We start from the raw sequence: 11693 nt of genomic DNA on the forward strand, positions 1-11693 counted from the left end.
AGGAACAGACAAAAGGACAGGGGCACGAAGCGAAGCCTTGCAACCTAAACACTTCTTTGCAACTTGCTCCTAACTTTCTCCACCACCCCGGCACGAAGTTTTGCACACCTGATCTCTGCAAGAAAAAAGACCGGGTAGACAGGGAGAAGGAGAGAAAGGAGAAGCAGAACTTCCCCCCCACCACCACCACCTCCCCCCTCCCCTGCACACACAGGGAGGCACAAGCCGGCCCTTCCCACCCTTCACCGCCCCCCGCCGGGGGCTGCTCGGGCGTGCGGGAGACAGGGGATGACAGCGACCTGCCCTGCCCCCCCGCCCCGCTTCCCCTCACGCAGACCCAGCGAGCGGCCGGCAACAGCCGCGCTCCCCCCCTGCTCCACACGCCCGTCTCCTCCCGCCGGCAGCGGCGGCCACCCCCCGCCCCCAAGCCCCGGGCCGCCGTCGGGGCCCACCGCGGCCGCCCGCCGCCCTCAGCGCCGGCCGCGTCCCACCACAACAAAGGGGGAGGAGGGCGTGGGGAAGCGCTCCCGTACCGCGCCGGGACCAGGCCCATACCATCCCTCCCGGCCCGTACACAGCCGGTGGGGCACCTCTTCCCGAGGAGCGGCCGCCCGGCGTGTCCCTCCCGCGGCGCGGCCGAGCCGCCCGCCGAAACCTCCCCGGCACCCACCTCCTCCTCAGCGAGGTGCGCTGCTGCCTTCCTCGCTCAGCAATATCTTTCCCTGGGCGCCCGCCCTCCCCGAGCCCATTGGCTCCCACCGTTCCCCGCCCTCAACGGTGGGTGGGGAGACAACGCATTGGCCACTTGAGAAACAACAGGTGAGGATTGGGCAACGGGAGCGGAGGCCCGGCCTTAGTCGCCGATTGGCGGATGGAGCCGCCAATCGAGTGTCCGCGGTGGTTAAAAAAAAAAAAAATTTAAGGGGTGAGAAATAAAACAGAAGACGCGAAGCGAAGGGAGACGGAGCCGGGTGAGCGGTGCTGCGTGCCCCGCGCGGTGGGGGCGGGGCGGCGCTGCTCGTTGGCCGCGCCGGCTGTCACTCCTCGCCCCACGCGCTCGCTAGGAGCGGTTGATCGGGAAAGGAGAAGCGGAGCGGAGGTTTGAGTGACCCGCAGGCGCGCAGCCGCATTGCCGGCGTGAGGGTACGCCGCGGCCAGAGCCGGTAACCTTCCGCGCCCGGAACGGGTGGGAGCTGAGAAAAAGTAGTGCGCTCCTTCCCGACGGCAGTTACCTCAGGGGCCAGGGCGGGACCGGTACGGGGACACCCGCGGGCCTCCTGCCCTCGAGCGGGCAATAAACCGTCACTAAATCGAAGTTAACATGCTCCTTGGACAAGGGAGGGCAAAACCTGTTCCCTCAGAGGCTTTTCCCGCTGGTGTGGAGCCGTGGCAGCCCCTTGGGGGCATGCCGCTGCCCTGTCCCGACAGCCATTGCCTGAGGGCAGCGCAGCCCCGCTTTCCTCCATTTCCCTGATCTCATCCCCAAACGCATTTAAATTGCCCGAGGCTTCATCTCCTGCCATGAGGTACAGCTTCAGGCTAGGCCAGGCTGCCATCCTGACAGTCCCCGAGGTACCTGAGGCTGCCCCGAGGCCTGCCTGGCCTCCCTCTCCTGCTGCTGCCTGCACCAGCCTGGGAGCAGCCGCCATCACCTCAGGGCATGGGGGCTGCCCCGCTCCCATTCAGCGGCTCTCAAAGGAGCGGTTTTCTCCTCGTGTTGGGCTGCTTGGGTTGTGTTGGTTTTTTTGGTTTTTTTTGGGTTTTTTTTAGCAGCTACCTTCAGTAGACTCTTCACAGCTTTAACCACCTGTGGTGTGGTAATGATGTAATATAACCAAATTCCTGCACCTAACCCAATGCCCAGGCTCACCACAAGTGAATTAGAGGCTGTTGCCTGCAACTGCACAGTTGAGTACCTGTCCACCTGTGAAACCCATCACTGCCGTGGTCCTTGCAGGTTCCCTGAAGCGTGAGTGGGAAGCCACAAGATGTGAGTTTAATGGGGTGTCTTTGGCTGAAAACGTCTGTTCCTGCTTTGCTAGAAGTCTGTTGGAGATGCTTTGGTTTTCCACTTCCAGTTTTTGATACCTTTCCTGATTCCCCCCTCTGTATATATGTCAACCTCAGGCCACTTCTCTTATACCTGAGGTCCCATTTCACCAACATAACAGCTTGCTTTCTAGAGACATGCTCCTCTTCCAGACTGAAGCAGTTTCTGCACTCAGTGACATAGGTGTTACATGATTCACCATCTTGGGCACGTATCCTATCTCAACAGGCTTGGTATTCTCAGGAGCCAGGTGAGGTACCTCTCCCATCATTTAGCCCTTCTGACAGAATGATAGATGTGGATTTGCAGAAATCTCCCCCTTGTCCTTGGATTTGCCCAGATTGAAGCAGACTTGCAGCTTATTTGGGTTTTTTTTCTGTTTTATCTTTTCAGTGAATTCCATCAGTTTGAGATTCAATGTCATGTAATAAACACAAAAGTAAAACAGAGAAGATACCCACTGCTGACAACACAGAGCTGCTAACAGATTATCATCATGTTTTTGAAAGATAAGGAGGTGTTCCGGGCATGTTGTACCTGGAAACAGATCCAGGCTATTCAGCCAGCACAGCACTTGCTTTGTGGAGGTTCCATTGAATTCAGAGATAATTTTTTTTCTATGAACAGCAAGTTAATTAAGCTCAGTTTTTCTATGGATTTGTGTCAGACGTTCCCTTCTCCTGTCCACTGCAATAAATCCACAGCCCCCTCTCCTCTTATGTCCCCATGGATAACTTCTGATATATGTCCAAAGATCCCTTCTATGTCCCCAACCTGCATTTTTTGGCTTGCTGTCTGGGCACGGAACAGCACATGCTATGGCTGGTTTTCGGCTATGCTTGTGCTGACTGGCCACCTGCCCATCGTTTCTGTACTGCCAAGGAAGCCAAAAGTGCTGATAAGGGCCGCGTTTTCTCTGCCTTTCTCCTGGACAGAGAACTAATGAGGTTTTTCTTTTCTCATGCAGCCGCTGTTTGCCATGAAATTTGGACATACATTATGTTTCCAAAAGCTCTGTGTCTCTGTTAGGTTTAGTTGAAATAAGCCAAGAGGTTGACAAGTTTAAATTGGGGGACTCTGACAAAAAAAAAACCCTAACATCTTCATAAACCTCCTTTCTTTAGGAAAGCAAATTGCAAGCGGCAGGACAAATAAAGCAAATGGAAGAAGGTGGCATTGGGGCTGCAACTCAGAGACCCCAGAAGTTACCAGAGAAGCATGGTTGCCATGGAGAAGCCAGGCAAGGTGTGCATCTGCAACTTGGACATCCCTGTAGACAGGGCTCCCAGCCACACACCTGCCGCTGCAGAAATACTACGGGATTTGGTAAAAACAAACAGCGAAATTCGATCCCCAATACCAAAGCTGAGAGAGTTGAGGTTGTTCAAGCTGGAGAAGAGCAGGCTGCGGGGAGACCCTTTAGCAGCCTTCCAGTCCCTAAAGGGGCTCCAGAAGAGCTAGAGAGGGACTGCTTACACAGGCATGGAGTTATAGGACGAGGGGCAATGGGTCTAAACTGAAAGAGGGGAGATTTAGATTAGGTATTAGGAAGAAATTCTTCACTCTGAGGGTGGTGAGGCACTGCAACAGGCTGCTCAGAGAAGCTCTGCAAGCCCCGTCCCTGGAAGTGTTGAAGGCCAGGTTGGATGGGGCTTTGGGCAACCTCGTCTAGCGTCCCTGGCCGTGGCAGGGGAGTTGGAACTACATGACCTTCGAGGTCTCTTCCAGCCCAACCCAAACCATAGCGTTCTTTGTTTGTGCTTTTGCAGAATGGAGACTGACAATTTTGGCCCTGTGAAGCCACAAGATGTCCTGGTGGGTGACTTTATCACAATGCAAAGCCTTGAAGGACCTTGAGTTGGGTGTGATTATTGCTGTTAAATTTTGTGTATGAAGTTCAGCTTGCCTCTGGCCCACTAGTGAGAAGAAAAGCCCTGTTGAAGGAAACAGAAGAATCCCTGGAAGTGTTCAAGGCTAGGTTGGATGGGGCTTTGAGCAACCTGATCTAGTGGAGGGTGTCCCTGCCCATGGCAGGGGATTGGAACTAGATGGGCTTTGAGGTCCCTTCCAACCCAAACCAGTCTGTGATTCTATGATTCTATATTACTACATCTTGTTAGCTAAACCGTGTAGCTCAGCACATTTTGGACATTAGTGGTTGGGTACAGACGGTTGACAGTCCCGTTTGGATTTGAACCTGCAGTGGAAGAGCATCAGCATCTCTTGCAAGGCATATTAGCATGTGTCAGAGGGATCAACATCCTCAGAAATGGTGTTCTTTTACAGGGAGACAGAAACAGCACAGTGGTATTTCACAGTCACCTGTCTGTGAGAAAGAACAAGGGAAATAATCTAAGATATAAAAAACCCCATGATGAAACGGTAGCTGGCTGCACTGTGCTACAGGGAATACGTGTTGACTTCCCCACGGCTGTGACCAAATCCCCTAAGAGGTAAAAGAAATACAACACGGATATCAGATAACTTCGACAACACCTAGGATTTCTGAATGACCGGACGCTATCAGGTATCACTACATGAAGGTGGAGAGAAGTGTGAAGTGCAGTGCCAGGAAGGCAGGGCTTTGAGGAAGAGCAGGTAGTTTTTGTGTTGATGTCATTATTGCCAGTATGTCAAAGTGATCTGTTAAAGTGGAAAAAAAAAACCCAAAAAAGAAGAAGAGCTTTGAACAGAGTTGCAATACAAAAGTATCAGTGAGCATGTTAAAGACAGTAAATAATATATGACAAAAATGGTCATAAATCCACGGAGAACCACTGTTAAACGCTCCCAGATTTCTTAGCTCCTTGAAAGACTAGCATATACTTCAGTAAGTGCTTTGTCTCTTACATCAGTGACTGCAGTACTGCTTTCCTGCTTACTGTAAATACCATTTGAGCATGTTATTTTCTGTCTAAACTTAGGTGAAGGTAGCTTTCATCTTCCACAAATCTGCAAAAGATTATGAAAGAAAGAATGGCACACAGAGGAGCTGGGTCTGGAAACCGTGAGAGGGATTCCCCTTCATGCTGCATTACTTCATGGCCACATGGCGTGAAAGCAGCCTCTCCATATCATTGCAGGACTGCCTGCCACAGCGGCAAACAGTCCAATGCTTGCAAAAACTTCCCCTGTGTAGGTAACAGCATGAAACAACTGCTCTGGGATTGAGATTGTGTCTCCTTCAGCCTCAGAGGGTTAAATATGGGCTTAAACCTCTTCTCCTTATATCTGATGAAGTTTATAAGCAGCTTCACACTGTATCACTTCTTGTGGCAGCACAGAGAGGGTTAAAGAGGACACCACACTATGCTTTTCCCACCACATCATGAGGAGCATGTCAGTTGGTTTTCAAAACGACTAACTGCTGGTGTACTATCCAAGCACACATTACGTTAAAGTGACTAGAGAAGAGCTTTAACATCATAAATGAAAAGGGAGTTATTGCATGAGGCATAAAAATCTTCAAAATGAAAAGGAACTTCCACTCAGTCATACCAGCATATAGTAGATTAAGTATGTGCAAAGGGCCAAGGACTCCTCAAACTTTAAAAAATGCTGTGACTTAAGGCTGGAAGTGACAGCAAAATACATAAAAAAGCATGTCATATTTCTGCTCTTCCATTTATCTTTTCAGTAATGAAATTTCTCTGAAATGTTGAAACTCAAATCTGTTCACTACCTCTTCTGAAATGCAGAAGTATGTTTCCAATATTACATAAATCACTGTCAGTTCAGACTGGGCTGTTAGGAGATTTCAAAGCAAAGAAAAAAAAAAGAAAAAAAAAGAAAAAAAAAAAAAAGGAAACAGCCCCACAGTGCAAAACAATTTGACAGCTGTTGATGTAAGCCTGCTGTGTCTGTCCTCTACTCTTGTCAAAGTGGACTTAAAAAATAACTTGTATTCAAAATAATGTGCTAAAAGCAAAGATATGCCTTTCTGACCCATCGTAGTACAAACTGGTTTGTGTTTATGTTATAAAGTACATTACATTTATCAGATGGAATGGAGTTAGACAGTAATCCTTAGAAGTGACATTCTGTAAGAAATTCGTAACATAATGAGAAGATCTATATATCTGCTCACATTCCTCATTTGCGCTGTATAATTCTGATGAGTATATGATTTAACTACCTTCACTTATTGCTAGTGCCTATTTGCACATAAACCCAGTTGCCCTGAATAACCAAAAGCAGAGTGAGTTGAGAGAGAACACTTCGATGTAGTCTGACAAACACTTGAATTTTGAATTCTTTTGAGGCTGTGTTAACTGGCTTGACTTTGCACTGACATGGATCGGGAGCTTTTGTACAGTCGGGTGGGAAGATCTTGCTACAGGAAAATCCCAAAGGCCTGGATCCATCTAGGGAACCCGGTAACTAGATGCAATTATGGATGTTATACGTAAGCTTGGTGAACTCAATTTCATACTAGTGTCCTGGCTTCAAAGCCCCAGTTTTACACCTAACTGTAGGTGTGGTCAGCCACCGCTGAGGAATGGTAATGTCTTACACTGCCTGAACTCAAAACACTTTTTAATTATGCTTGGCTGACAGCAGAGGTTGCAGTTAAGCAGACTGCGGAGCCTCTGAGCTGATTTGCGGGACTCCAGCAGCACTTCGCGGCTCCCTCCCGAGATAAGGAGGGGCAGGCGGGGTCTCCCCATGTGAGCTCCCTGAGGACCCATTTGGACTTCCCCTCACTGCTAGCTGGGGGATGTCCACTCTCAATCGTCAGTAGTCACCGAAACTGGTTTTTCTTCCCTGTTTTCCTAGTTTTTAGAGATTAGAAATATTTTGTGTTGTCAGCATTTCTGCTTGTTCTCAGCTTATCCCTCTGTCCTTTCTTATTATTCCGAATACTGCACCATTCATCTGCCTACATCCTTTATTTTGGATTAGTTGAAGTTGATTAGAAACACATTTATGCTAACCCCAAATAAGCCATCATTAAAGTGAAATAGCCTTGTTTACAAAGAGATTTACACAAGTTTATCTTTATTGACTTAAATAAACAAGTGTAATTTGTGAGTAGACCTGGGGGACAACAGCTTTGTGTCTGAATTAATGGTAGGCCCTGGTCCAGCAAGGATTTGTGTGCATGTTTAAATCTATGCAGTGGATAAGCCAGCTGAAGGCAGTGGGATCAGTCATAGGAACAAAATTCAGCATAAATGCAAACCTTGGTATGATTAATTTTTCTATCATCCTTTTTCTGTTTGGTTTTTCCAGCAAGCTGAAATTAATTAATTACAGTGAAATCTGCAAAATAAAAAAAATAAAATAAAATAGTTGGTGCCTCCCTAGGAAGGATCAAAATAAACCAATTTATGCTGTGATCAGTTATTGCAATACAGTCTGTTTCTGTTTTACACTGTGTAAGATGCACTATGCTAATTAAGCATATGTTTGTATAGATTAGTCTCAATGAGATTTACCCCAGTTTTCTACACCATCTGTGCAAGATTGGTAGCCGAGTTGGAAGTGATCTCTGTGTATATTGTCTATATTAGTTGATGAAGTGTTTAGAATCCTTTGAGGTAAAAGTTTTCTTTGTGTTATTATTGGTCTTGCAAAGCGTTAGTTACAGGTTTTGAACATTCTCTTTGTGCTTTCAAAAACTAGTGATTTATGACAGTATCATTTTAAAAGTTATTGTTATCTGATGGACAGAATAGGCCAAGCAAGAACTCAAAGAACCTGAAAAATCCTTTCTTGCTTAGTTTTATTTAGAGATATAAAGCATATATTACTGTTATGCAGGTGAAGATATCACTAAATAAAAATGTTGCCATAACAAAAAATCAGACCTTAAAAATATACTGGGACTTCATCATTACAAAACTGTCATGTTGTTTATTTCAGCTCTTGGCATTTATCATGATGAATAACTGATGCAAAAAACCCTCAATCCTTCTAACAATGCTTAAAGCCAACTGATAGCTTTTTCTGTGTAATCCACAGGAAAGCCTGTGTTAGAGCCTCCTTCCCTGGCGCTCTGCATCACCAGGAAGGCAGGCTAATTTCTTCGGGGGGGGGGGGGGGGGTGTGACAGAAGAAGGAGCTCTTTGGACAGCCCTGGCATGACACTGTGACAGCCATCGTATTTACAGAGGATGTTGGGGAGAACTCAGGGACTCATCTCTGCCTTTGCCATTTGGTGTAAGAGTCAGCTGTTATTTGTCTTCTCCCAGCTTGGGATCAAGCTGGTGCTGGGCACGTGTCCTCTCTCAGCACAGCAAAGTCTACTCTCTGAAAAAGTAAGTTTTGCCCTGTTGTACTTAGTAACTGCCTTTCTGGCGATACAGACCAGCTTCTCACCAACATGGGGGAGGATATTGTCCTGATGCTATGCTGTGGTTGCAGGATTTCAGGCACTGAGAGGTTAATAATCAACATTTTACTAGAGTCTTTGAATTTATGGCTAAGGTGGACCATTACAACCATCTAGCTTATGTTATTCATTTCAAAGGCCAAATAATTTCCTCCACAGAATCCTTTTTTGAGCCCGTAACCTTTGCAGCTCTGAGCTATTGCATATCAGCCATGGGAAAGGCAGCCCTACTCCAGTTACAAACCAGTGGTTGGAGGGATACAACAACTGCCTGATAAGTTGGTGTGGTGAAAATGAGCGCCTCTTGTATCTGTAAGGGATCTGTTTAGCTTCAACTTCATGCCATTAGATCTCATTATACCTTTTTGTTGGTTTTGTTTTGCTAGGCTGATGTCTTTAAATAGAAAACTTTATTGCATATAAGTATTTGGCAACTGGGAGTGAGTTGCACCTCAGTGTTTTTCTTAAATAAACAACCTAAACTGAGTTTCTTTGGTCTTTCACTGCAAGGAGGGTTTCCAAATTTCAGCGCTCCTCCCAAATCCTCTTTACCTCTACAACTTCCTTTTTCAAGCATGGACACTGAAACCATGAACAGTCCTGTAATACATTTACAGTGTTATAACACCTCTCTGTCTTTATTCAGTTGTCTTCTGCTTATGGATTCAAAGGCCCCATTACCTCTGCTATGTAAAACTGGGAATATATGCTCACAGTGTTTTCAACAGTGACCTGTAAATCCTTTTTAAAATCACTGCTTTCCAAAATGCAGTCCCTGCTCTTAAATTTGAGATGTGCAGCCTTGATTCCTTGAGACAGCTGTCTTAAAACCACCAGTCTGAGTGACTACATTTACTGCACTGTGCAGATCACTCTATAAAAGTAATTTGTCAATATTTATGAAACATGGCAGTAGGAAAAGACTCCCAGCTTACAGCCACAGGCAAGGACAGCTTCTGATTTTTCAGACTGTAGCATTTACAGGTGAAGAAAGGTCAGACAATAATGAGATCTTAAAAGCTTTAGAGTAGTATTGCTAGCGAAAATGGAAACAGAGAGTTATGTCTCCTGATAGATGCGAACAAACAAAATCTGAAACTGCAGTCTGGCTAAGTTAGCTTCTTCATGCAAGTTTGACACAACTGCAGGCAAACATATTACAGATCACATAGTTTTAAGCACCAGAGATAAGGAAAGCAGAGCACATGGGCTGCAAAAATCAGATTCAGAACTTATCAGCCTGTTGATGTATGTCACAGCAAGGCACTGGGCAAGAAAGAGCTATAGAAGATTAAAATCTTAGAAAACATGGAAGATGCACGCCAAGCACAAATAAATAAAAGCAGCAACTGAATAAAAGCAGTGGTCTGCAAAGGACAAGAAACAAATGAAAGACGTTAATGTCCAATAATAGTGTTGTATGTGTTCATTCCAAGGCAAATCGCTTTCCAAGTGTACAAAAACAGCAATCTGCAGCAATTTCTAATCTACAGCAACTGATGGCAAACAGTAATGTCCCTCAGAGGCAATGTCTTGCTCCCCGTCCACTGGCTTAAATGCTAAAGGAAAAAAAGTAATTTGCACCTCAAGGACTGGCAAGACGTGATACTAGAGATGTTCCGAGGATGTTATGTCTTCCTTTGTGGAATGAACACAAGTGTCTTGCACAAACTTTAATGCTAAATTTGTTGGTAAGGATTTAAGACAAGTTTTGGCAGTTATTTTCAGGGTCAAAGGACCCAGCTGCCCTCTGTATGTAGTTTTGATCTTAATTTTGTTGAATGTAACCTTAGGCTTCTCCTTAGCTAACAGAGGTGATAGGTGATTCTGCCCCTCTACTCTGCTCTCATGAGAGCGCCCCTGCAGTACTGCTCTGGGGTCCTCCGGGCAAGAAAGACATGGAGCTGTTGGAGCAAGTCCAGAGGAGGCCATGAAGATGGTCAGAGGGCTGGAGCACCTCTGCTATGAGAACAGGCTGAGAGAGTTGGGGTTGTTCAAGCTGGAGAAGAGCAGGCTGCGGGGAGACCCTTTAGCAGCCTTCCAGTCCCTAAAGGGGCTCCAGAAGAGCTAGAGAGGGACTGCTTACACAGGCATGGAGTTACAGGACGAGGGGCAATGGGTCTAAACTGAAAGAGGGGAGATTTAGATTAGGTATTAGGAAGAAATTCTTCACTCTGAGGGTGGTGAGGCACTGCAACAGGCTGCTCAGAGAAGCTCTGCAAGCCCCGTCCCTGGAAGTGTTGAAGGCCAGGTTGGATGGGGCTTTGGGCAACCTCGTCTAGCGTCCCTGGCCGTGGCAGGGGAGTTGGAACTACATGACCTTCGAGGTCTCTTCCAGCCCAACCCAAACCATAGCGTTCTTTGTTTGTGCTTTTGCAGAATGGAGACTGACAATTTTGGCCCTGTGAAGCCACAAGATGTCCTGGTGGGTGACTTTATCACAATACAAAGCCTTGAAGGACCTTGAGTTGGGTGTGATTATTGCTGTTAAATTTTGTGTATGAAGTTCAGCTTGCCTCTGGCCCACTAGTGAGAAGAAAAGCCCTGTTAAAAGTTGAAGGAAACAGAAGAATCAGCTGGAAAGCCCTTTCCAGGATGTGTCTGTAATTTAATCAGAGTTGAAAACCCCTTGATTGAACTCAATAGCGCAGCGTCTGCAAGTGCTGTAACCAGAGCAATGCGGAGTTAGGGCTGGCTGCTTACCCAGGTCCTGGGTGGATTTTGCAATGCACCAAAGCTGGCATTACAGGTGACTACACTGTCTGGGAGGAAGAGAGTAAGGGAATGTCGGTCTGAACTCTGTCCACCCTTAAGAAACACAGCAGAGACATGGCTTGAGCAGGCTTTGAGTCCAGGAGTCAATTTTGCCCAAGAAAAGTGCCCAGCACAAACCCTAATGACTCTGCTGATGGGCACTGGCAGCTACAATGCTCCGTGTATGAATAGTCCTCTCCTGGAAATGCTTGGAGAAATGACAGCCAGTGTGCTTGTGCTTCTTTCTGATTATCTGTTCCTGGCTGCTGTCTTCTCATCCTTCAGCTGATATTCCTGTTATTTCTCCTCTAGTTCATCCAGAGGAAAAGTGTATGTAGCATCTCACCTACCACGTGTCAGTGCCAGACAGCTGATTGTCAGCCTACTCGTGAAACTGTCTAGACGCTGTGATGTGCTGTCAAACGCACAAAGTTAAGAAAATGATAGGGGAGAATATTTTCCCCGTGAATCGTCTTTCAGTCATCATCTTGGAGGTTATTTGTGTCAGTGGCAGGTACAACATTTTCAGATGAAGACATGATTTGATTCATCAAC

General features: G+C 46.6%; 1 protein-coding gene across 3 annotated transcripts in view; it reads right to left on the minus strand.

The window, feature by feature from the left end:
• SMAD2 (SMAD family member 2) overlaps positions 1–748 on the minus strand; it is a 54861-nt gene extending 54113 nt beyond the window's left edge. For 2 of the 3 annotated variants that reach the window (XM_075739739.1, XM_075739737.1), the window contains exon 1: positions 671–748. The gene's annotated coding sequence lies outside the window, so the exon portion shown is untranslated. The remainder of the gene's footprint in view (positions 1–670) is intronic. The other variant, XM_075739738.1, reaches the window with a different exon arrangement.
• Positions 749–11693: the final 10945 nt, after the last annotated feature.

The sequence above is a fragment of the Balearica regulorum genome, chromosome Z, assembly GCF_011004875.1.
Source record: "Balearica regulorum gibbericeps isolate bBalReg1 chromosome Z, bBalReg1.pri, whole genome shotgun sequence".
NCBI classification, from domain to species: Eukaryota; Metazoa; Chordata; class Aves; order Gruiformes; family Gruidae; genus Balearica; species Balearica regulorum.